Genomic DNA, 23,411 nt, shown 5'->3' on the forward strand with positions numbered 1-23,411 from the left:
GTTTGGCTGTTGGTGCAAGTTCTCTGGCAAAGGAATGTAGGTGCTGACAGGTGCATTTGGCCTGATATGCACTGTAGGGGGATGGCTTCCAGGGCACCCTCAATGCCTCTTAAAACCATTCTCTCCTTAAAACCAGCTCATTCATCTCCTGGGGGCTTCTGCCTCTCTTTCAGACAAATTATTGCAGAGAGTCCAGTAGCCATGTAGAATTGCATTGAGCAGGCATATTTGACAATGACATTTGATTCCAGAAATTGTCAAGCTTTGTTCTCAGAATATGACCAGATCCTAATAATGTCTGTCCACTGTTGAGGGACCACTGCGTACCAGACCCTATGTGGGATATGTTAAGTCCATTACCTCATTCAGTCATCCCAGCAACCCTGTGAGGGATCCACCACTATCTCCAATTTCTGCGCTAGGAGAGGGCGATGTGGGGAGGTTATGCCACACTCCACGTCACTCACCCACAGCCCTCTCAGTAAATGGTGGACACAGGATCCATAGCCTGAATGTCTGTGTCATGGTCAAGCTCCAGGTCTTTTCCAGCACCACATTTTCAAGCACAACAACTAGATTAGGTAAGTGTTTGCTTATGAGGGTGTATTAGGAGCGTATCTACTGAGCGCTTCCTGCATACCACGTGCAGTTATACACACCTCACATGTAAGAATTTAAACCCCTGTGGTGATGCTAGGAGGCATGCACGGTTATTTCCATTATAAGGTGAGGAGGCTGTGGCATACATGTTCAGTGCCATGTCCTCAGATACCCAGTATACCAGATGCCATTCCTGAAGCCCTTGAGTACCAATCCCGCTCTCTCTCCATCACACACAGCCACTACGGAATACACTGACATCAGCCTCAGTTGGCCCCACTCACTGTGGGGTGGAATTTCCCTGGTCTGATGCCTGGCGTCTGCCCAGAAGGCACTGAAGCACAGGGGACAGTGGAGTCAGACTCCACTGTAGGAATCTACATCTCCCTGCACACACTGTGAGGCCTTGCATGGGCTACTGCACATCACCGAGCCTCCGTTTCCTCATATTCAAAATGGAATCAAGCTTGTCATTCTGGCAGGTTGGTGAAGATCGCACTAAATGAGAAGGGAACAGAGTAGGCACCAAATGGTTGCTGCTGCTAAATTTGGGGCAGGGGTGCTGGTGGTCATCTGAGTGCTAGCTCTGCCTGACCCTGATGCAGTACATACGTACATGCACAGACACACATGTTCACACACTTGCACATGTACACACGTGTACATCATGCACATACATGTCCACACATTCACACACCACTCTCACATCTGCACCCACATGCAAATACTCATGCACGCATACATGCACTTATGCACGCACATTCACACATCACTCCCACATCTGCACCCACATGCAAATACTCATACATGTACTCATGCACACACATGCACGCACATTCACACATGTGCACTCACACATGCACACACACTCCAGTAAGCTTTTTAGAGTTCATCAACATTACACCCAAGTCAGCATTTATTGAGCACCTACTGCATACCAGCATTATGCCAAGCACAAGAGATTAGGGGAAGTTGGGCGTAATGGCTCACATTCATAATCCAGCACTTTGGGAGGCTGAGGCAGGAAGATTCCTTGAGCCTAGGAGTTCGAGGACAGCCTGGGCAACATAGTGAGACCCCCGTCTCTATCTTTAAAAAAAAAAAAAAGACACAAGGGGAGCCTAGAAATGAAACAGCCAATGTTCCATTTCAGGCAGACCATCTCGTTTTCACAGGAAGCAGCAAAGACAGGCTGCCAGACACCTTTGCCACAATCCACTGGCTTCCATACTCTGAGAAAAGAGGGAATCCGACTCATGAGAGCCAGAAATGAAATTGTTGCAATCCCAAACCCAGGGCCAGTCCATCCTGGAAGATAAGCCCCATGGGGCCTCGTGACTGCCTCTTCTTTCAAGCAAGGTCCTGTCATAATTTTCTCCCTGCCACAACCTTCATGGAGTCGGTTATAACTGTGCCTGAAATGGACTGGCTTCTGGCAGAGCACTCCTCGGTGTGGGAGCCATCAGGCTCTCAGGAACGAGTCTTCCTGCCACCAGGAGGTTTCATGTATGCACCTGTATCATCAATAGTGTGGTGTTTCCGTATCATCAGAACTCAGCACACCGTTTCTGGCCAGCATGGTTGTTTGATGTAGACTGAGAAGTGGGTTCAGTAATGAGCACCTGGCACACTCAAACTCTGCTAGGGTTGGGTGGCCACACTCCTTTGAGGCTTGACCAATGTCACCTGAAGGTCACCACCAGTAGCCATCCAGAACAGCTTAATTGGGGGTTGGCAGTCCATCTGCAGTGACACACTGCCTGTGTCCTCCAAAACTTAGTGGATTGGAGAATTGAGTCACGATGAATCTTGTAACCCATACCCAGAGCCCTGAAGAACTCAGGTTGTTTGCACACCCAGCCACAGAGAAGTTGCCTTCCCTTGATCTTTGAAGCAATTAAATGTCATTTAGAGAGGAGAGATTTGCTTTTAAAAATATTTTTTAAAACAGCTTGAGTTTGTTCTTGTAAGGCTGCCATTGGGTCTGAGACCCCAGAGGAGCAGTGCACTGCCTTGCAGTTACTCTGCAGTGGGCGAGACAGGTATGTTTTGCTCTGGGAAGAGTTGCTGAACACCTGTCTGAGCAAGTGACTCTTTGTGGCTCTCTGGTCATTATGTACACCACTTGGTCCTGTCTCTGAGTAACTTGTGGTCTCCTGGGAACTGTAAGAAACCCAACCCAGCAAACAACATAGTTTTTATAAAAGCTTCCGGTGTTAACCACTTGGCGAATGGTCCAGATAGGAATGCTGTAGAAGCTCAAGGGAGGAAGAGACTCCAGGGGCTCAAGTGGTTTAGCAGGGCTAGCAGGACAAGACAGAGTTTGAATGAGATCATTGCATCTAAGTGGAGTAAGGAGAAGCTGATAACGCAAGAAGATCAACCATCTCACACACATCTAGGGACCATGAGGAAACCCATTTTGCTAGAGTAGAGAGATTGGATGAGGAAGTACAGGCTGCACCCTGGAGCCAAGCTAAGTAAACTGGACTTCATTCTGAACTGGGAGTGGAGGGGTCCATGTGCAAAAGAGCACTGTGGGAGGATCCAGGGGACACTGAAGCTCTGGAGCTTGTTAGGAAGAATGGTACCCATCCCCAGGGAAGAAAGAGGAGGACTCGGAGTGGGGAGGAGTGTGCCACAGTGAAAGGTGCCCACAGTATTCGAATCCCAACTTCGCTGCCTGCTAATTGTGTGAACCGATGCTGGCTGCACAATCTCTCTGAGCCTCACTTTTCTCATCCCTGAAATGGCAATAATAATCCCAGCCTCAAACAATGATAGTTAAGATTGTATGAAATATCATGCATGTAGTGCCAGCTACATATGTACAGTGTCCAACCCCACAAAGGGGATCCCTATTATTCGTAGGGAGATGGTATAGCAGTGTTGCCCTAGAGCCAGTTCATAGCAGTTTGCAGGAGCCAGTTGTTACCATCTCTTCATAGCTGTGCATTCAGTGACATTGTGGGAGTAACTTGAAACTGGCCACAGTGGAAGTACTTCTATCATGGAATTAGGCAAACACTATTAATTTAGGCTTTCCCCACCTCCAGAGAATCAGATGTTAAACATTTGCCAGTGTTCCTCTGGCAAAGAAAAGGAAAATAGCCAGAGGTAGGTGAAATCAAATGAGAGAAGTCCAACCTTGCAAACCTGAGCCAACTGTGCTGACGTATCCTGTTGTCTGTCCCACACCCTCGCAAGGCTTTTTGTCTTTGTCCAGCAGAGTGACCACATCTTATTCAAGTTCCAGTGCTGAGCTATTTGGAAACCAGGGTGGGGGGTGGGTTTCAATGTCATCTTACTAAAAAAGTTCACTAATGAAAAGTGTATTATTAAGAAAGCAGCTTCATATTTCTCCCAGGCTTTATTCAGCAGCCATGGATTGAATCGTTGACTTGATTTTACTACACTGAGGTCCCACTGAGGAAGGCCAAGTTCCTAAATCATGCACCTGACAGGTGCCATATTTCTGAGCACAGAGCCAAGCTGTGACATTCTAGTTTCACAGTAACTAGAGCTGGGTGACATGCATAATAAAGGGAGTACATGGAGCATTTTTAAAATATGGAATGAAAGTGGAATCATGCAGACATGTCAGTCTGAAACTGGTTACCAGAAGCAAGGTGACCAATCTTCCTGCCTGTCTTAGGATGCTGATGTGAGAAGCACGATGACTTTCACTTGGCAGAAGGATTTGGAAGTATCTGGGCTTGATAACCTACCTCATGCCAAGGACCACGCTCTGTATACGATTTCATCTTTTCACCCACCCTGTGAGTGAGGTTTTAGTGTCTCCATTTGACATATAGAGAAGTAAAAGCTTGGAAGGTTAGCACCTCCCTCCATGTCCCACAGATACTAAAGAGCTGAGCCAAGATTTGAGTGTGGGTTTGTCTGATTTGCCTCTGCTTGGCCCACTGTCTCCAAGCTGCTGCTCGGCTGGAGGCTCCTCCGTGACATCAGCTCACTGTGGCTCCCTCTGCCTGGAATGTTCTCCCTTGCCCAGGCCTTCATGTGACTGTCTCCTTTTCACTTCAGTCTCACTATCATCTCCTCTGCAAGGCTTTCTCTGATCACCTTCACTAAAGAAGCCCTCCTCAACTCTGCCCACCTGTCACTGGTCACTCCCTGTACTGTTGCCCAATGGGACAGCTTTCAGAGCACATACCGCTCTCTGAAGTTATCATATTGTGTGTTAACTGTCTGCTTATGATCTCCCTTCCCCTTCTAGAACAGAAGCTCTATGAGAACAGAAATTTCGTGTCTTGTTCTCTTTCATATATGCAGAGTAAAGAAGAATGTCTGACATATAATAGCTACACAATAAATATTGAAAGAATGGGGGGATGGGTGGACAGATGAATAGATCCATGGAAGGATGGATGGATGGAGGGATGGATGGATGGATGGATGGATGGGTGGATGGATACATGAATTGATGGATGCATGGATAGACACATGGATGGAGTGATGAATGCCTCGGTGGGTGGTGAATGCATGGGTGAGTGATGAATGCATGGGTGGGTGATGAATGCATGGGTGGGTGATGAATGCATGGGTGGGTGATGAATGCATGGATGAATGTGGAATGCATGGGTGGGTGATGAATGCATGGGTGGGTGATGAATGCCTGGGTGAGTGAGGAATGCATGGGTGGATGATGAATGCATGGATGAATGTGGAATGCATGGGTGAGTGATGAATGCATGGGTGGGTGATGAGTGCATGGGTGGGTGATGAATGCATGGGTGAGTGATGAATGCCTGAGTGAGTGAGGAATGCATGGGTGGATGATGAATGCATGGATGAATGTGGAATGCATGGGTGAGTGATGAATGCATGGGTGGGTGATGAATGCATGGGTGGGTGATGAATGCATGGGTGGGTGATGAATGCATGGGTGGGTGATGAATGCATGGGTGAGTGATGAATGCATGGGTGGGTGATGAGTGCATGGGTGGGTGATGAATGCATGGGTGAGTGATGAATGCCTGGGTGAGTGAGGAATGCATGGGTGGATGATGAATGCATGGATGAATGTGGAATGCATGGGTGAGTGATGAATGCATGGGTGAGTGATGAATGCATGGATGAATGTGGAATGCATGGGTGGGTGATGAATGCATGGGTGGGTGATGAATGCATGGATGAGTGTGGAATGCATGGGTGAGTGATGAATGCATGGATGAATGTGGAATGCATGGGTGGGTGATGAATGCATGGGTGAGTGATGAATGCATGGGTGGGTGATGAATGCATGGGTGGGTGATGAATGCATGGGTGAGTGATGAATGCATGGGTGGGTGATGAGTGCATGGGTGGGTGATGAGTGCATGGGTGGGTGATGAGTGCATGAGTGAAGGATGAATGCCTAGGTGAGTGAGGAATGCATGGGTGGATGATGAATGCATGGATGAGTGTGGAATGCATGGGTGGGTGATGAATGCATGGATAAGTGAGGAATGCATGGGTGGGTGATGAATGCATGGGTGGGTGGATGAATGCATGGATGAATGAAGAATGCATGAATGGATGGATACATGGATAGATGAAGTTGTATAAGCTCAAACCAGCTCAGATTGGACGAAGCTTCAGCTTACTTGAAGCCCCCTGTGACTATGTTGGGGCTTGTTTCCTACCGTCTCACTGAAGGAGCCTATCTCCTAAGCTGTCTCCTAGAGACCTGTATCCTTACCTTCCCCTCCCTTCCCAACCTGAGCAGTGTCAGCGTCAGGAGCAAGATGAATGATGAAGTGTCAGCAAGGACACAGCCAGCTGGGTGAGCAGGAGCTATATTGTAACCTGCAGCCAGGAGCTGCTCCCTTGAGATGCCCTTTAGGTACAACTCTATATGGCTTCCCAGTCTTCCTTCCAGCTGCAGGATCATCCTACCCCTGGGACTTCATTATTGGTGTCCTCATTAGGCCAACAAATGCAAATTAACCCTTGATTCACAGATAGTGGGAATATACACTCACCACAACACATATGGCCTCTGTCATCCAGTTTCACTCAGTCTAGAGAAAGAAAGAGATGAATAAACAGACCCTTTTAGTATAAAAGCTATGAAGAAAGTGATATTTGAGGTGAAAACTCAACAGTATAACAACAGCAGAGAGAAAGGCACATCAGTCAAAGTCAAGGAAGGAAGGGACAGCTGGGCTCAGACTTGCAGGTAGACCAGGGCAAAGATGTTCAGGCAGAGGAAACAGGATAAACAAAGGCATGGTGGCCGAGAGAGCTAGATCCGTTCACTTAACACACAGGCAGGACTGCAATGGGTCTTGTGTATCCTGCTGTGGAATCTGAGCCTGGGTCTGTAGCCAGTGGAGACACCTGGAGGCCTAAATGCAGAAAGATGGCCTGATTGGATCTGAATTTCATAAAAAGCTCATTCTGACACAAGACCAGACTGTAGGGGAAGAGAGAAAAGGGTGGAAGGCCACGTTAAGAGACGAAGCCAGCCTGGACCAAAGGAGTAACTAAGAAAAGCAAAGGTGTACAAGAGCTCAGAAAGCCAACAAAGGCAGAATGGAAATGATTTGGTGATTAACTTTAAGCAGAGGGTGAAAAAGAAGGATCTGGGCTGTTTCCCTGGTTGGGAAGAAGGTTCCTGACCTCCTCACTGATCTCTGAGATCTAGCACACTTGACTCTACCCTTTGCCTGAGTGCCTTGGTCTCATGGCTGCTTGAGGAAATGGCTCAAGCCCTGGTCTTTCAGGGAGTCCCAGATGCCTGTCTCTGAACCAGCAGCATCAAAAACCCATGGGAGGCATTAAAACCACAGAGTCCTAGGCCCCACCTCAGAATCACCAAATCAAGGTCCCTCATGCCTGGGCCTGGGAATCTGCATCTTTGAGTCCCACAAGTGATTCTGGGATCCACTGCTATTAGGCATCAGTCTGGGAAACATGAGTTCCATCTTCTCCACTGATCTGCAGAGGAAGGTCAAGTCATACCTCTGTCTCCACCCCCTCCAGGCCTACACAGTTTGTGACTGACATACTGAGCACCAGGTCTGCATCACCCACCTTATCACACATGGGCACAGGATCTCTGCCGGGGGCAGGTGGTATGATGTGTCCTGGTCACGGTCTGGCTGCTGATTTGATTACATCCAGACATGGAAGTCGACCTAGAATAACCTAAGACAAAAGCAGTTGTTTCTCTGGCCGACATTGTCAGAACATTAAACAACTAACAACAACAACAAAGGGATGGGCCAAGCAGTCAAGCTTGGGAACAGCTTTAATGACTAATTTCTAATGAGAGTTTCAAAACACTAATTTTCCAGAACAGAGAATCAAGTTGTGTTCATTTATAACCCATCATCTACAGTGAGACAGAGGATATTTCTTTCGTGTTGTCAGTTAACTTTCTGAGCCGGACAGAATACAAACTAGAAGATGTGGGCCGTAAATCAGCTCCTTTGGAACTGATAAATGGATATTGTACAAATCCTATATTTGCATTGGCTCTGAGGACATTAATCTAATTCTCATGATACTTTGGAAAAAAATTTCCCTTTGAAGTCAGACTGAGCAATTTATGTAGGCATTCTTTCCTGACTGTTTATTTTTCTCAGCTTTTTAATGACTGTCTTTTCACTTTCTGCACTTACACAACATTGTAAACTGTTGCATTTTCATGTAGAGAAAACTGGACCTTGGTTTGAATCTTCCCACAAGGGATAATTTTATAACTTTTTTGCTCAGCCGTTGAATAACAATTGCTTTGGGAAAGATTGTCATAATGTATCAGTTAGAAGGCACCTTAGAGACCATCTTTCACATGACCTCTATCTTATAGATGGGGAAACTGAGGCCCAAGAGTGACAGTCATGTGCTGCAGGTCACAGGCCAAGTTTGTGACAAGACCAGGGCATCTGTTCGGGTTTTGGAGAAACAAGGACCCTAGGTAGGGTCCATTCATTCATTCGTTTATTCATTCTCCAGGCAAATCGTTGTCTTGGCCCCTTCTGCTGCAGCCATTGCCACTAAGAAGGCAGGCCCTGTAGGGGAGACTCTGGACATCTTTTGTTTGTTCAGTATTTGCCAAACAGGCAAAAAAGGAAGAAAAATCAAAACATCACTGTTGGCTGGGCACGGTGGCTCACGCCTGTAATTCCGGCACTTTGGGAGGCCAAGGCGGGCAGATCACGAGATCAGGAGATCAAGATCATCCTGGCTAACACGGTGAAACCCCATCTCTACTAAAAATACAAAAAAATTAGCCGAGCGTAATGGCCGGCACCTGTAGTCCCAGCTACTCAGGAGACTGAGGCAGGGGAATGGCGTGAACCCGGGAGGCGGAGCTTGTAGTGAGCGAAGATGGCGCCACTGCACTCCGGCCTGGGCGACAGAGCAAGACTATGTCTCAAAAAAAAAAAACAAAAAAAAAATCGCTGTCCTTTTTTGGCCTTCTATAAGTCAAGAGTATTCTGAAGACTATCAAGGGAGGGGTGTTTGGTTTGTGCCTTGTTTTGTTCTGTTTTAGCAGCCTTGGAAATCATGGATACCTCCCTTCCTTGAAGTTATCTTTCTCATGTATAACAACTGTATTGATTTATGAGATATAATTCACATACTACACAATTCACCCATTTAAAATATACAATTCAGTGGCTTTTAGTATAGTCACAGAGTTGTGCAACCATCACCGCCATCAATTTTAGAACATTTTCAACACCCTAAAGAGAAGCCACATCCCCCTTAACCATTACATGTCTCCTTCCCACTGCTCTAGTGACCACTAATGAGCTTTCTGTCTCTGTGGGTTTGCCTAGTACGGACATTTCATCGGAATGAAATCATCTAACATGTGATATCCTTAAAGGTTTCATAGCAGAAAGACATCTACGTGGGAAGGGACATGCTGAGTGTTTACAGAAAAGACACATTCATCATTTTATTTTATTTTCCCAACTTTATAAAAGTTTTCAAACATGCGGAAATGTTGAAAGAATTTTGTAGCAAACACCCTTTGCCCCATCACCAAGATTCTCCCAGCACATCTTCTTCTGCTTGCTTTATTTAGTGCACGCCTATCCACCTGTTCCAGAGATCACCACTGCAGCAGTGGGTTCTCAAAGGAGAACCTTCCAACCTTCCCGTGTTGAGAAAGAAAAATACTCAGTTTTACTAAATAAAATATCAACATTGGAGATTTCATAAGCCGAGAATGTTAGTGCATCAACATTAGAAGCCCTAAAAGATAAAATTGCATTCAAAGGCCAAAAAAGTCATAGACTAAGCTCTCCAGGAAAGGCCTGTAGGTTCAGGACAGGAGGACTGTGGACTAAACAGGTTTAGGAATGACAAATCCCTTGACAGAACTGGCTGACAACTTTGCTCACCAGTCAGAACAGGGCAGCCCAGGGAGCGAACAGGGGGATTGGCAGGGAGGGCAGCCATTCCCGCCTGTTGCTAATGGGCTAACTTCTCAAAGGAGCTTCTGGGATTCAAGGGTTTAAGTATCAAGTTTGACTGATGCATTTGGAGGGAAGAATTGAAAACTGCCTGAGGGAAGGTGCTTTGCTTTTTCTTTTGTGAGGCAAAAGCTTTTGAAAACTGTGACTGTACAAAGAGCCACAGCTCCTCTGAGGAGTCTGTTATGCGGCAACACATACTCAGATGTGGACAGCAGTGAGCACGGTGCCTGGAAAGGGGGAACAGCACCGCGGGCAGGCTTCGGAGCCACACACCACGTCTCTGTCTCAGAGTCTATCCTCGACGACAGGGTTTAAGTCCTTGATGTGCACACTGGGCCCCTGGAGAGAAGGCGCCTGTTCTTACAGGCTGACCCCACAAGCCTGTGAGCCGTAAGTGGTGTGATTCGCTAAGGGTTGAATGGCACTGGCTATGTGTGTATGTGTATGTGTGCGTGTGTGTGTGTGTGTGTGTTGTGAAGACACATTTAATTTGAGTCCCTATGAAGCGAGGAGAAAAGATCTTGATGAACAACAGTTCAATAACTCCTGCCAGTATGTGCAATGCAATTCTTTTTAGTTAGTGAATTAGGCTTGATAGGAACTACATTAAAGCTTCTGTTGGAACAGGAATTCAAAATGCTCATCTTTGTAATTTACCCACTCAGTCACCAGTGTTTACCAAGTGCCAGTGGATGCCTGAGGAGAAGAGAAAGCAAATATAAATAAGCGTGTCTCTCGGCCTTCAAAGCGCTGTGCCCAGCAGGAAGGAAAGCACACAATTACGACATGCCGTTTTTATTGTATATATGTTTATATATTTGGTTGGGCCATGGGAAATTGCTGATGTGATGGGTTTTGACCAGAGAAATGGCAACTGTGTGGTTCAACCTCATATTTAGATAGTATTGTCTTAGCTCAGGCTGCCATAACCGAATACCACGGACTGGGCAGCTTAAATACAGACATGTATTTCTCACAGTTCTGGAGGCTGGAAGTCCAAGATCGTGGTTCTAGCTGGTTCAGTCTCTGGGGAGGGCTCTCTTTCTGGCTTGCAGACAGCCACCTTCTTGCTGTGTCATCATGTAGCCTCATTTCCTTGGGGCATGTGCCTGGAGGGTGGGGATTAGGGAGCATACAGGATCTCCTTTTATAAGGATCCTCATCCTATCAGATCAGAGCTCCATCCCCATGACCTCATGTAACCTTAACTTCCTAAGGAGAGGCCCATCTCCAAATACTGCCACAATGGGGGTTAGGGTTGTATCAACATACAAATTTGGGGGGAACAGAAACAAACATTCAATTCACAAATATAAAATGGATATATTATTTATGTGCATATACATCATATACTGTTATATATCATAGATAAGACATGAATATTATACATATGTGTATGTATATATAGTAAATATACCATCTGTAGTAATAAGGTTTCACAAAAAAAGAAAAAATGGAAATGTAGAGATATAAACGAAATCATCTTTGTATTACTAGTTTTTTTATTGCCAAAAAAATTCTTATTTGCAAAAGAAATATAGGCTCATGGTAAAAATTTTAGCAACTGAGATAAGCAAAACTAAGAAAGATGTAACTCCCACTAGCCAGATACCACTACTCCTAAGACCCAGGCCAGACAGCGAGGCATCAGTGTTAAGAGCATGGGTGCTATGGTTGGACGACTCCATCACTTACTAGCTATGTGTCCTGGAGCCAGCTACTTAGTCCCTCGCCACCTCTGTTTCTTCATCTATATAATGGGCCAGTAATCCCACCCACATGAAGTTATTGTGAGACTTATATTAGCTGACCCATGTAAAGTGCTTGGAAAGTCCCTGGCACAAAGCAAGTGCTCAATAAATATTATCTGTGACTCTATTATTATCATCATCATGATCATAATTATTATTGCAACTGCTACTAGCATTCCCTTCCACGGTGTTTTCTCTGCCACAGCAGCAAATAGGTTTGGGATTATATGTCAAGCCCTGTGAATAAGAAGGGTTTGTCACACAGGGCTTCATACAAAGAGGGGTTTTGAAGCTGACCTGGCCATTGCCAAGTCATTACCGTGTTTGTGAGAAGGGGGCAGCAAGCCTGCCACATGTTTGCATGTGGACCCTCACGGTGCTATATGCATACCTACCTACTATAAAGATTTACTTCATATATGTTGTCATCTTGTCATGTTGTGTTCATCATGGCTTTTAATGTCTACGTAGCATTCCATTATCACTTTTGATCAACAGTTACCTGATTGCTTTTTTATTTTTCTATAGTAAGCATTGAAGGAGAAAATATAATTTTGCTAAATATTTCAGCCAAATAAGTTTGAGCTGTGCTTTATTCTAAGGCCCTCTCTCAGATCTTCACAATGCAAATCTGAGTATTAAAGGCTCCGAGAATTCTTGTGCAAAGAGGGACCTCATTTGACATTATTAACCCGGCATTCCCCAGTTTTGGAATAGCTATTTCTTTAAGCTAAATAATTAGAGGAAGAATTTCTGGATCAAAGAATATGTATAGTTCCAAGAGATTTTCATTTATTTCCCTCTAGAATGTTGTTTTAGGAACTGACAAACTTGGAGATACCTCCTTCTGGGCTAAACTGTGACTTTTTAAAATCACAATTCGATGAAAAGTTCAAGACACTAAAATATACGGTGATATTCTTTTAAAAAATTCATACAATTGAACCGGGTACAAAGAATCACCTGGGTTTTTTGTTTGTTTTTGTTTTGTTTTTGTTTTTTTGTTGTTTTGTTTTGTTTTTGGTTTTTTGGTTTTTTGGTTTTTTTTTTTTTTTGAGCTTTTAGATTCGGGGGGTCCATGGGCAGGTTTATTACCTGGGTATATTGCGTGTTGCTGAAGTTTGGGGTATGAGTGATCCCATCACCCAGACAATGTGCATAATACCCGATAGTTTTCAACCCTTACACCCCTTCCATGCTCCCCCTTCTAGTAGTCCCTAATATCTATTGCTCCCATCTTTGTGTCTGTGTGTACTCAATGTTTAGCTCCCACTTAGAACTGAAAACATGCAGTATTTGGTTTTCTGTCCCTGTGCTAATTCGCTTAGGATAATGGCCTCCAGCTGCATCCATGTTGCTGCAAAGAACACAATTTCATCCTTTTTCATGGCTGCATGCTATTCCATGGTATACACGTACTGCATTTTCTTTATCCATTCCACCATTGATGAGCACCTGGATTGGTTCCTTGTGCTTGCTATTGTGCATTGTGCTGTGATAAACATACAAGTGCATATGTCTTTTTGGCAAAACAATTTATCTTCTTTTGGACAAATACCCAGTAATAGGATTGCTGAGTCAAATGGTAGTTCTGTTCTAAGTTCTTTGAGAAATCTCCAAACTGCTTTGGACGGGGCTGAACTGATTTACATTCGCACCAACAGTGTATAAGAGTTCCCTTTTCTCTGTAACCTAGCCAGCATCTGTTATTTTTTGACTTTTTAATAATAGCTATTCTGACTGGTGTGAGATGGTATCTCATTGTGGTTTTGATTTGCATTTCTCTGAGGGTTAGTGATGTGGAGCATTTCTTCATATGTTTGTTGACCGCACATATGTGTTCTTTTGAAAAGTGTCTGTTCATGTCTTTGACCATTTTTTAATGGGGTTGTTGTTTGCTTGTTGAATTGTTAAAGTTACTTATAGATCCTGGATCTTAGACCTTTCTTGGATGCATAATTTGTGAATATTTCTTTCCATTCTATAGGTTGTCTGTTTATTCTGTTGATAGTTTCTTTGCCAATTTTTGTTTTTGGTGCAATTGCTTTTGGGGACTTCGTCATAAATTCTTTGCCAAGGTCAATGTCCAGAATGCTATTTCCTAGGTTTTTTTCAGCTGGATTCTTTTCTCGTCTTCTGGCAAGTCAGTTTAGAAGAGGTTGATTTATTCAGAAAGTATCCATTTTCTTTTTCTAGACTTCAGACAGGAAAACATAAAATGAGCAAAATTCTTGTATATAAACTAGCTCAAAGGTTTGTGGGAGCTTTAAATGCTGCATGACAGGTAGCAGGTAGTCGATAAATGCCAGTTGTGAATATTGCTTTTCAGATTAAATAACAAGGCTGAAAGTAAATGTTTTGGACATGCTAGCTGTTCTTCATACATCCAACCTAAAGGTAATCTTCCTGGTTTATTTATTTATTCAAATAATATTGAAAAATTCACACTATGAGCCGGGTCCTAACTAGCCCTGAGGATAGCAGTGAATGAGACAGTGTGGAGTTTCCATTCTAGTGGGAAGACTGGCAGTGAACAAGCCAATGAATGTCTGATCACACAACCGGTGTGATTACAGCTTACAGCTCTTGCCCATGGGAGAGTCAACAGCATAATGGGATGGAGAGTAACTGGAGAAGGCCACCTTAGATGGGCTGGTTAGGAGGGAGATGACGTGTGATCTGAAGAGTGATAATGAACCAGCCAAGGAGAGAGGTGAGGGAGAGAAACCAACAGCTAATGCAAAGGCTGGGAGGATGGGAGAGCCTGGCTAGCTTTGGACTGGGGAACAGGGTGACTTGATGGTGGGAAGTGAGCAGGGGTCAGTCCCCAAAGCCACAAAGGGTTTGAAGCCTGAAAGGGACATGATGTACATTTTTTAAATCTCACTCTCCTGTTCTGTGAGCAACAGAATAGAGGACCCGGAAACTGCAGTAGGATTCTGTTTCTACACTAGTGCTAATGTAGAACCTCCTACATCCAGAAAGATGATAGCACAGCTGAGCCACATTCTTCCTGGCAACTGATGTTCCCACGTGTAGAAACAGCTGGCATCCTTGTACAGAGGGAGGCTTGCAGGCCCAGGATACATCTCAACCGCCTTGCTAATCTTGGTACTTGACACCCCTGACCTCACGAGGGGCACCAAACCCAACTGCTTCCTGCAGGGATTCAGCTGCGCTTGTCATCACAGAGCCTTGAAATCCCTGGGGATATCAACTCCTTGGAATTCCAGGCTGCTCTTCCACTTGTTCCTGACACGTTGACTTTTCTGCCCATTCACTCACCCATCTTTAACCAAGGCCTGTATGGCCAGACATGTGGCCACTCACTGCCTACATGAAGAGAGAAAGACAAAGTCTATCCCTGGGAGCTCACCATCTTGTGTGAAAATTACATCAGATAGTAAATGCCTTGGTGAAGACACACATCCCAAGGGCAGGAAGCTCCCCACCTTGATCACTGCAAACTCCCCAGTCCCTAACAGAGTACTGGGAAGATAGAAGATGGTCAAAGCATATGTACTGAATGAACACTGGAAATCAGTACACAGGGCTGGGAATGTGTGATTCTGAGCACTCCGTGGTGGAAATAACCCTCCAGCTCCTTCACAGAACAGCCAGCAGCATCACCTATTATGGCAATGGTGCCTCCAGATGATGATCCGTGAGCGCACACTGGACTTGTGCTCCTGGGTGAGCTCTCTCTGTGTGAAACCCAGATGCTTCTGTCTCCCAGGGACCCTGCAGCTCTCCTGGTAGCCTGGCCTCCATCAGGAATGCAGTCTCTGTAGATGGCTGTCTATCAGGATGCCACTGGAGAGGGAGGTCCAGTCATCACCTAAGCTAAGCACAGCGGCCTCTAAGAACTTCCTTGCTTGGCAGCTGGCCAGACCACATTCGCTGACCTTCAAGGCATAATGCGAGGCTCAGCCATCTATCTCACTGTGGTCCCTGCGGCAGCTGGCTTCATTTATTGACTTCTTGAAAGCGCCAATATCCCTGCTCAGCTTGGTCTGAGCTGGACTCAGAGACACAGGTGCCAGGGCAAAGGCCATGGTGTGTCGATTAATCACCCAATAAAAATAAACTCTGAGAACAAACACAGAGGGGTGATTAACTTTCCCATTCTGGTCTTCTGACATCCCGGTTTGCTCTCCCAGTGAGCATGTTTCTTCGAGATAAACCACCCTGGGAAACTGAGCACCTGTCCAGACACCACCATGCCTTGGCATAAGTGGACAAAAGTGGAACGTGACCTGCAAGCAGTGCAGCCCGAGACTTAGGCAGAGAGCCCCCTGCCCCAGGTTGCGTGCTGTGGAGGGCCTTATCAGAAACTCTGAAACGGAGCACCAGACTATTTTATTCTGCTTTTTGCTCTTGTAATAAAGTGTTATTAGTGTTTACTCACCAGATTAAACCCCAAAGCCTTGCCTCCCCTCCTGTGACCATCCATGTACTCCAAATCATGAACCAAAAAACAGGGACCACCAACAGCCCTTACCAAAAGAAGACTGGAAGCACAAAAAAGCAACTTACCATGAATCAATTTAAAGCGAAGACCAAAGTGTGACTCAAAACTGAAAAAAATATATATATTTGGTTAAGATGTAATTGTTACCGAAGCACCAGGGGTTTGGTCTGGGTCCTGCTGTTCACCGCACTGAAAGCCAATCACTGAGACAACAAGACAAAAGCCAGGGAAGAAGGCTTTAATCGTGTGCTGCTGCAGCCAAGGAAATGGGAGGTCAGTCTCAAATCCATCTCTGAAATGAGGGGTTAATGCACCAGAGAGGAAATATAACCATGTTTGGGAAAACAGGGATTAAAGCAGGGCAAGGAAGAGAAGTTGGTCAATAGGAAGCAGGTGGTCCTTTAGGCAATCCTGATGGATAAGGGGTCTGGCTCCTCATTATCCAGAGGCAGTGGTCTGGTAAGTTTCAGCTCCTTGATTTTATCTGGGAGACTTGATGGTTGGCTTCTTGAGAAAGGAACTCAGATAAGACAATTGTAACTTTCTCAAGTTTTAAGTCTGGAAGGGACAATTTCTGTGGTTATTCAAAAAAAAAAAAACATAAGCATCAGTTCTATGGGACAATTTGATCACTTTATTTTGGAGAAAAAAATGATGAACAGAAGTTTGTTTATAAGTTTAACCCCAATAATAGGCTAGTCTCAGAGTGAACACAGATGAACCAAGAATTGCTTTGCTTTTGACATAATTTTTACAACATCCCATGACAGTACATGCCAAACTTCACCTTGTGCTCAGCTTATGCCACGCATTTATAAAGAGGTTGTCTTTCCTAACCATTCAAGGGCTTTGTCCATTTCCCAAAGGACCTCTCCTTAGTCCTTTGCCAGTCAAATCACTCTTTTGAAGCAGTTATAAATCCACTGTCCTTTCTCTTCTTCAATCATTGATTCCCTTCTCTCCATTGCATTTTCACTTGTCATGGATTTACTTATGATTCCTTTTTTTCTTCTTTTATTGCTTTACTTGTAATTGGCAAATAATAATTGTATATATTTATGAGGCATAATGTGATGCTTTGGCCTTTGTATACATAGAAAGTTTGATCAACATCTCCCCCTTCCTCAGCCCTCTCCCTGCTGCCATGAATTTGACTCTTTTAGATTCCACAGATACATGAAATAATAAAGTATGTGTCTTTCTGGGCTTGGCTTATTTCACTTAGCGTAATTCTTATACTCTGAGTATCCTCCTAGAACCCTACATCTTTTGTGAGATTGACAGTCATACTTTGTGCTGGACTGGTGCAACTTTGGGATGGTTTGTCACTGGGAGATAACTCAGGAGGTTGCTGACCAGGTAGATACCAGGAGTAAGCGGGATATTTGGCTGCAAGACAGAGATATAGGCCTGATTGGGAGTTCGTTCATGATGTTGTAAATGGAATACTGGGGTGACGAGCAGTACTTGTGGGTCTTGTTCATATTTGTATATTCAGGCCTACCAATGCAGGGAAAAAAGGATAAAACACACGGAATGAAAAGAGTGTGAACAAATGGATGAAGAGCCTCACACCAAGGAAAGCTTACGTTGCTACCAACTGGTACTGAACTCCAAGTCATCCTGTTCTTTTCCAAGCACAGTTTCTACTGCTTAGAAAAAGCCACCCAATCTGGATACGTGGACGTAGCAAATTTAACCCTAAACCTAGACTACCTATAGGATCAGGCTGGATCAGTCATTAATAATGATAATGATAATTAATCATGAAAGCTATCTTGTGGTTGCACCTTAAAGCATCTGTGTGATGCTTTTACCCACACTAACAGTGTTCAATCCTGTTTTCATCTAGGATTGATTAGTGTGTTTCTGGATTTCAGAAATCGGATAGCTTCTGAAGTCTCAGCCTGTTAATATGGTAACTAAATATGTTAAGGTCCTAGTCTCTCAATGTTTAATTACTATTTAATTTTTTATTTCCTAATTTACTCAATGTGTATGATATTGTTAAATCTGTGGCTTTATACCCTGAATCTCTTTGTCCGTATTTCTCTGTATTGCTTGGCAGTCAATTTGGTCAAAAGCAACAATGAAATGACCCGTACGAAGTGTCAAATGTCCCTTTATATGAGATATAAATGTCTTTGCAAAGACACTTATAAAGTTGTGAAGACGTTGTTTCCTTACTCTAATAGCTGCTGCGTTCACGTAGGTTTCAAAAATGGGGTGGGGGAGGGCAGTGGCAGTGAGCGCCTAGGGGAAACTATGTCAATCATCCCTGGAAATAAATTTGCAAAACGGACTAGCAAGCCCTGACTAGGAAGAGCCCAGCCACAGCAAAATCTCATTGCAGGCATAAAAAGGTCCTATTTCAGTAGTTGGGAGACCTTTGGTCAATTCTAACAAAGAATTAATGGCCTCGAACAAGACTCCAGGTATGACCTTTGCCAGGAGAAACTAGGAGCAGACTTGCTTGCCTGGAACAGGTGGTGAGAAGTTTTCAGAGAAGATGTGTGCAGTCCCTGGCAAGTAGCCGGTGCCCAGGAAATGTCAGTTCCATTGTTTGCCAGGCAAGGCTCGGTGCACGTGGGGCTCACACACAAAGGAAGAGGTTAGAGAGTCTGCAGAAAACGGTGGGAGCTCAAAACAGTGGTTCCCAGGCGTTTGTCTGCAGGCACGCCGGTAATTCATGCTGACCATACCCACAATCAGTGGCACCTAGCTGTGGCCCCACCCCTTTCCTGCCCACTATTGAAAGTGACTGCATGGCAAAGAGTGCCTATTTCCTAGACTAAATCATTCTCAGACTTAAGTTATTGCTGAGCACTGTTAGACACGAGTTCCTTGATATCTACGTCACAGCTGAGTAGTTTATCTCGGTGGTAAGTCTCGAAGTTTGACTTCGAAGTTATTAAGAGCCTTCCAATAAAAGAACAGTTTAAGCTAATATTGTTTCATCATTGATAGTGATGAAGATATTAAATTCACACACATGTGCTGTATAATTTTAAGCTTTTCTCAAATGTGTATGATTTTTATAAACAGAAATATAATTTTAAGAAAGTTTTATATCTCTCTTAAGATAGATATAAGGGTTCTTTTTTTTTTTTTTTAGGAAATATTGCCATCCTGTAAATTCCAGTCCTATGTTCCTGAGTTATTCCCTACTAAGGAAAGCCCAGCTGTGGGACATAGACCTGGGTTCCAGCTCAGAGTTTAAATCATTATTCTCAGAATGGTGGTTCTCAAACTTTGGTGAATCAGAGCCACCTGGAAAACATGTTAAAAATGGAAAGGTCCCATCATATCATCAACAGCCCTGATCGTTCTGATACACACCCAAATTGGAGAACCAGTGGCACAAACAAATGCCCAACCCTCGTGGGCTATTCACAAGGCAAACAAAAATCAAGCTATGCTTGGGAGGCAGAGATCCACATTGGAACCACACTTCTGCTGCTCGAAAGCTGCATGACTCAGGCAAGCTCCTAGACCACTCTGAGCCTTTGTTTTCTCATCTGTAAAATAAGGTGGCAATATCTACCTCCCAGGTTGATGAGGCAATGGCAGACAGTAATGTATATGAATACATACATCGTACGCCACCTCCTCAGTGATCAATGAATGTGTGCTTCCAGTTGTAGATACAACAGCAGAAAGTAAATGCTGAAAAATAGGAAAACACTCACAACGCATGATTTACGATGTGAGGGAGTCTGCTAGCATGGCCCTTGTCATGACAGTAATTAAATAACCATTTGTGTAATTACTAATTTATGTCTTATCTCCCTGCTGGAGTGTAAGTTCCAAAAACTGGGGGGAATACACTGCTGTCTTCCCAACACCAAGCTCGGTGCCTGGCATGTAACAGACACCCAGCAAATGTTTATTCCAAATGAGCGAGTGAACAGTACGTCCCATGAAAAACCTGTGTGTGTATATGTGTACATCGATACATAGGCTGGAAGCCTCCAGACAAAAATGTTAATAGTGCTTATCTCTGGAAGTGGATTAGGGTGATTTTAACTTTTTTCTTTTTTTCTCCTCTGTATTGTCTGAATTTTCTGCAATTAACACAGAGGACCAAACCACTGTTTCGTTGGGTAAACACGAGTGGAGCTGAAGCCACCAGCTACCACTGTGCCTACAAGAGCATGTTTTCTTGTGATTCCAGCTTCCTTGGGGGTTTCAATATGTAGTCTCTAGAATTAAAAGGGTTTTGGGCCGGGCCTGGTGGCTCAGGCCTGTAATCCCAGCACTTTGGGAGGCCAAGGCGGGTGGATCACAATGTCAGGAGTTTGAGACCAGCCTGGCCAACATAGTGAAACCCTGTCTCTACTAAACACACAAAAATTAGCCAGGCATGGTGGTGTGTGCCTATAGTCCCAGCTACTCGGGAGGCTGAGGCAGGAGAATCACTTGAACCCGGGAGGCGGAGGTTGCGGTGAGCCGCGATCGCGCCACTGCACTACAGCCTGGGCAACAAAGTGAGACTCCGTCTAAAAAAAAAAAAAAAAAAAAAAATAGGTTTTAGGAGAAACAGAGAAATAGGAATTTAGTGATTTCTGAAGATAAATAGAATTTATTCTTAATCACCATTTCCTTGTCCTGATCATGGACTATGCAAAAAAGAGCTCACACAGCAGGCCTGAGACTGCTGTCCCTAGCAAGGCCTGCCTGCAAGGTTGACCTCAGCTGGTATGTAGAATCTTGGATGTGGGGAGGGCTCCCACTCTCTTAACTGATAAGAGTGACTCACTGTACCTAAACTGCTTGTGCAAACAAGTGTGGTTTATGCTGAATTTCTGCTTTCCCTCTGGGAGTCAAGAATTTTGCTAATGCTAGGTGGAGGGTGCCTAGGTGACCAGCCCCCAATAAAAAAACCCGGGGTATTGAGTCTTTGGTGAGCTTCCCTGATGGAGAACATTTCACGTATGTTGTCACAACTTGCTGCTAGAATTAAGTACGTCCGGTGTGACCCCACTGGGAGCGGACCCCTGCAAGCTGGTACCTGGTTTCCCCGGGATGTTGCCCCATGTACCTTTTTTCTGTGCTGTTTTCCCTGCATATTTTCACTGTGATAAGTTTTAACCATTGAATATGATGATATGCTGTGTTCTGTGGGCCTTCCTGGCAAATCACTGAACCTGGGAGTGGTCTTCGGGACTCCCAGCACACAAACCCACCTAACTAAGCCCCCGTTGACAGCATGTATCAGATCCAAGGCAACTAAAGGGATGGGAATGTCTGGAACAGCATAGAAGTGGGAGTTTGGCTGGGGCAAGAGAGACAGATGGCTCTTTTGAGAGACCTGCCTATGGGGGAGTGATGAATGAGCACTTTAGGATGAAGTGCCTTTAGAATTCTGGGTCACTCAGCACATGGGTCAACCAATGCGTGTTAAAGAAGGTTTGTACTCTTATTCGCTCCCTCATGCATGCATTCAACAACTGAGTACCTACCTACTCAGTGTGTGCTGGCCACTCTTCTAGATTCTAGGCATGAAGGGTTGAGTAAGATAGATGAGGTCACTGCGCCTAGGAGCTCACGTTCTAAGTTGTAGGGCTGGCCGGGGAAGGAGGCAGACTTTAGACGGACCATCCAGAGTGGCTTCTCTAGGGAACACAGAAGCCTCGGTGTTGGAGCTGAGATCCTACAAAGCATAAGACACACGTGAGAAAATCTAAGACTTATCCCATGAGGCAAGTAGAAAGGTGTTGAGACCAGCAATAATTTACTAATTTCAAGGAATGAAAGGAAGGCCAGCGAGTCTGTAACTTAGGGAGGCTGAGGAAAGAGGTAGAAAATGCAGATAGAAAGTCAGGCAGGTCCAGATGGATCCTCTAGGACCTTAGAGACCATGGTTAAGAGTTTGGATCTTATTCTATACCCCATGGGAAGTCACTGGAGGGTTTTAAGCCCGGGATTCACATGCTGTGATATAACACTGGCTGCTCTTTGGAGCATGGATTGTAGCAAGCAGAAGAGAAGCAAAGAATCAGGTGCATTGCAGTGGTCTACACAAAAGACGATCCCTAGTGGTCTTACCACCTACCTCCTACAATGATCCAAAGAAAGTGAACCCACACCACAGCTACCTTGGTCCACTGCATGTGTGGAAGGTGATGATTCTCTTGGGCATGATATATATTACTTGTTGTCATGGTAGGGATCAGAATGTCTGTAAAAAGCAAAGTTTTGGTCCATGTGCCATCAGAAGATGCCAGCTGCCGTATGCCAGTCAGAATTTTCATGTGCTAGAGCCTCATGCAGACATCCACAGGATTTCACCAGGGGCTCTGGGATGCCTGGGAAGGGGATCCAGGGAAGGGGCTGCAGGTGTCAAGAGCCCCTGCCCTGTTCTCAGCTGTTATGGAGTCACAGAAGCTCATAGCTCCATGAAAGGCAAGGCAAGAAGTATCCTATCCTCCCAACCCCAAGAGGCCCTGCCCAGGCCACTCACTGGACAGCTCTTCTTGTCCACATCTGCTGGTTGTGGCACCCGCATCCCTGGGAAATTTGCTAATTTCAAGGAATAAAAGAAAGGCCAGTGAGTCTGTAACTTAGGAAGGCTGAGGAAAGAGATAGAAAATGCGGGTTGAAAGTCAGCCAGGTCCAGATGGATCCTCTAGGGCCCTAGAGACCACGGCAGTCCTTTCTGTTTACTGAGACTGCTTTCTTTGGCTCTGGTTTCCTGGGAGAGGAAGAGAACAGTACCCTGGACTGTGATGGGCTGTGACTGTCTAACTAATCTAGGATTCTGGAATTCACTGGCCATTCGATTTTATCTATACATTTTGTCAGAAGATTTGAAATATGCCCTTTACTTTACACTCAGGGCCATAGCTACATGAGCTATTTTAAGATAGTGTATTTCCTTCAGTTGGGAGTTCTGTGTCTTTCTGGTTCTGCTTTTAATAATAAATACGGGGTCCAGTGGACTGAAATCAAGTAGGGTGTGAAGTATTCCCCTACTGTTTCCCTTCTTTCCTACAGTTTTACAGGGTTGTTTGTATCCTTCAGCGGGAATATAAAAATACCCTGTATCTCCTCTCCTTTCGTAGTTTTTATTTTCTAGGTTTCTCGTAGTCTTTCCTATCCTACTGTGTGTGTATATATATATGCGCCATATATAGAGATAGATCCATCTAT

The 23,411-nt window shown here is 44.7% G+C and overlaps 1 protein-coding gene and 1 long non-coding RNA gene across 3 annotated transcripts in view; one reads left to right on the top strand and one right to left on the bottom strand.

The window, feature by feature from the left end:
* CDH13 (cadherin 13) overlaps positions 1-23,411 on the top strand; it is a 1,176,109-nt gene that overhangs the window by 1,097,456 nt on the left and 55,242 nt on the right. The window lies entirely within an intron of this gene.
* Positions 1,499-23,411, bottom strand: part of LOC134738520 (uncharacterized) — a 53,513-nt gene continuing 31,600 nt past the window's right edge. Inside the window, exons 2-4 of one of the 2 annotated variants that reach the window (XR_010124255.1) lie at positions 11,015-11,146; positions 7,639-7,752; positions 1,499-2,763 (exon numbers count right to left, since the gene is read on the bottom strand). This is a non-coding gene — a long non-coding RNA (uncharacterized LOC134738520). Of the gene's footprint in view, positions 2,943-7,638; positions 7,753-11,014; positions 11,147-23,411 lie in introns of both variants that reach the window. The other variant, XR_010124254.1, reaches the window with a different exon arrangement.

Source organism: Pongo pygmaeus, chromosome 18, assembly GCF_028885625.2.
Source record: "Pongo pygmaeus isolate AG05252 chromosome 18, NHGRI_mPonPyg2-v2.0_pri, whole genome shotgun sequence".
NCBI lineage: Eukaryota > Metazoa > Chordata > Mammalia > Primates > Hominidae > Pongo > Pongo pygmaeus.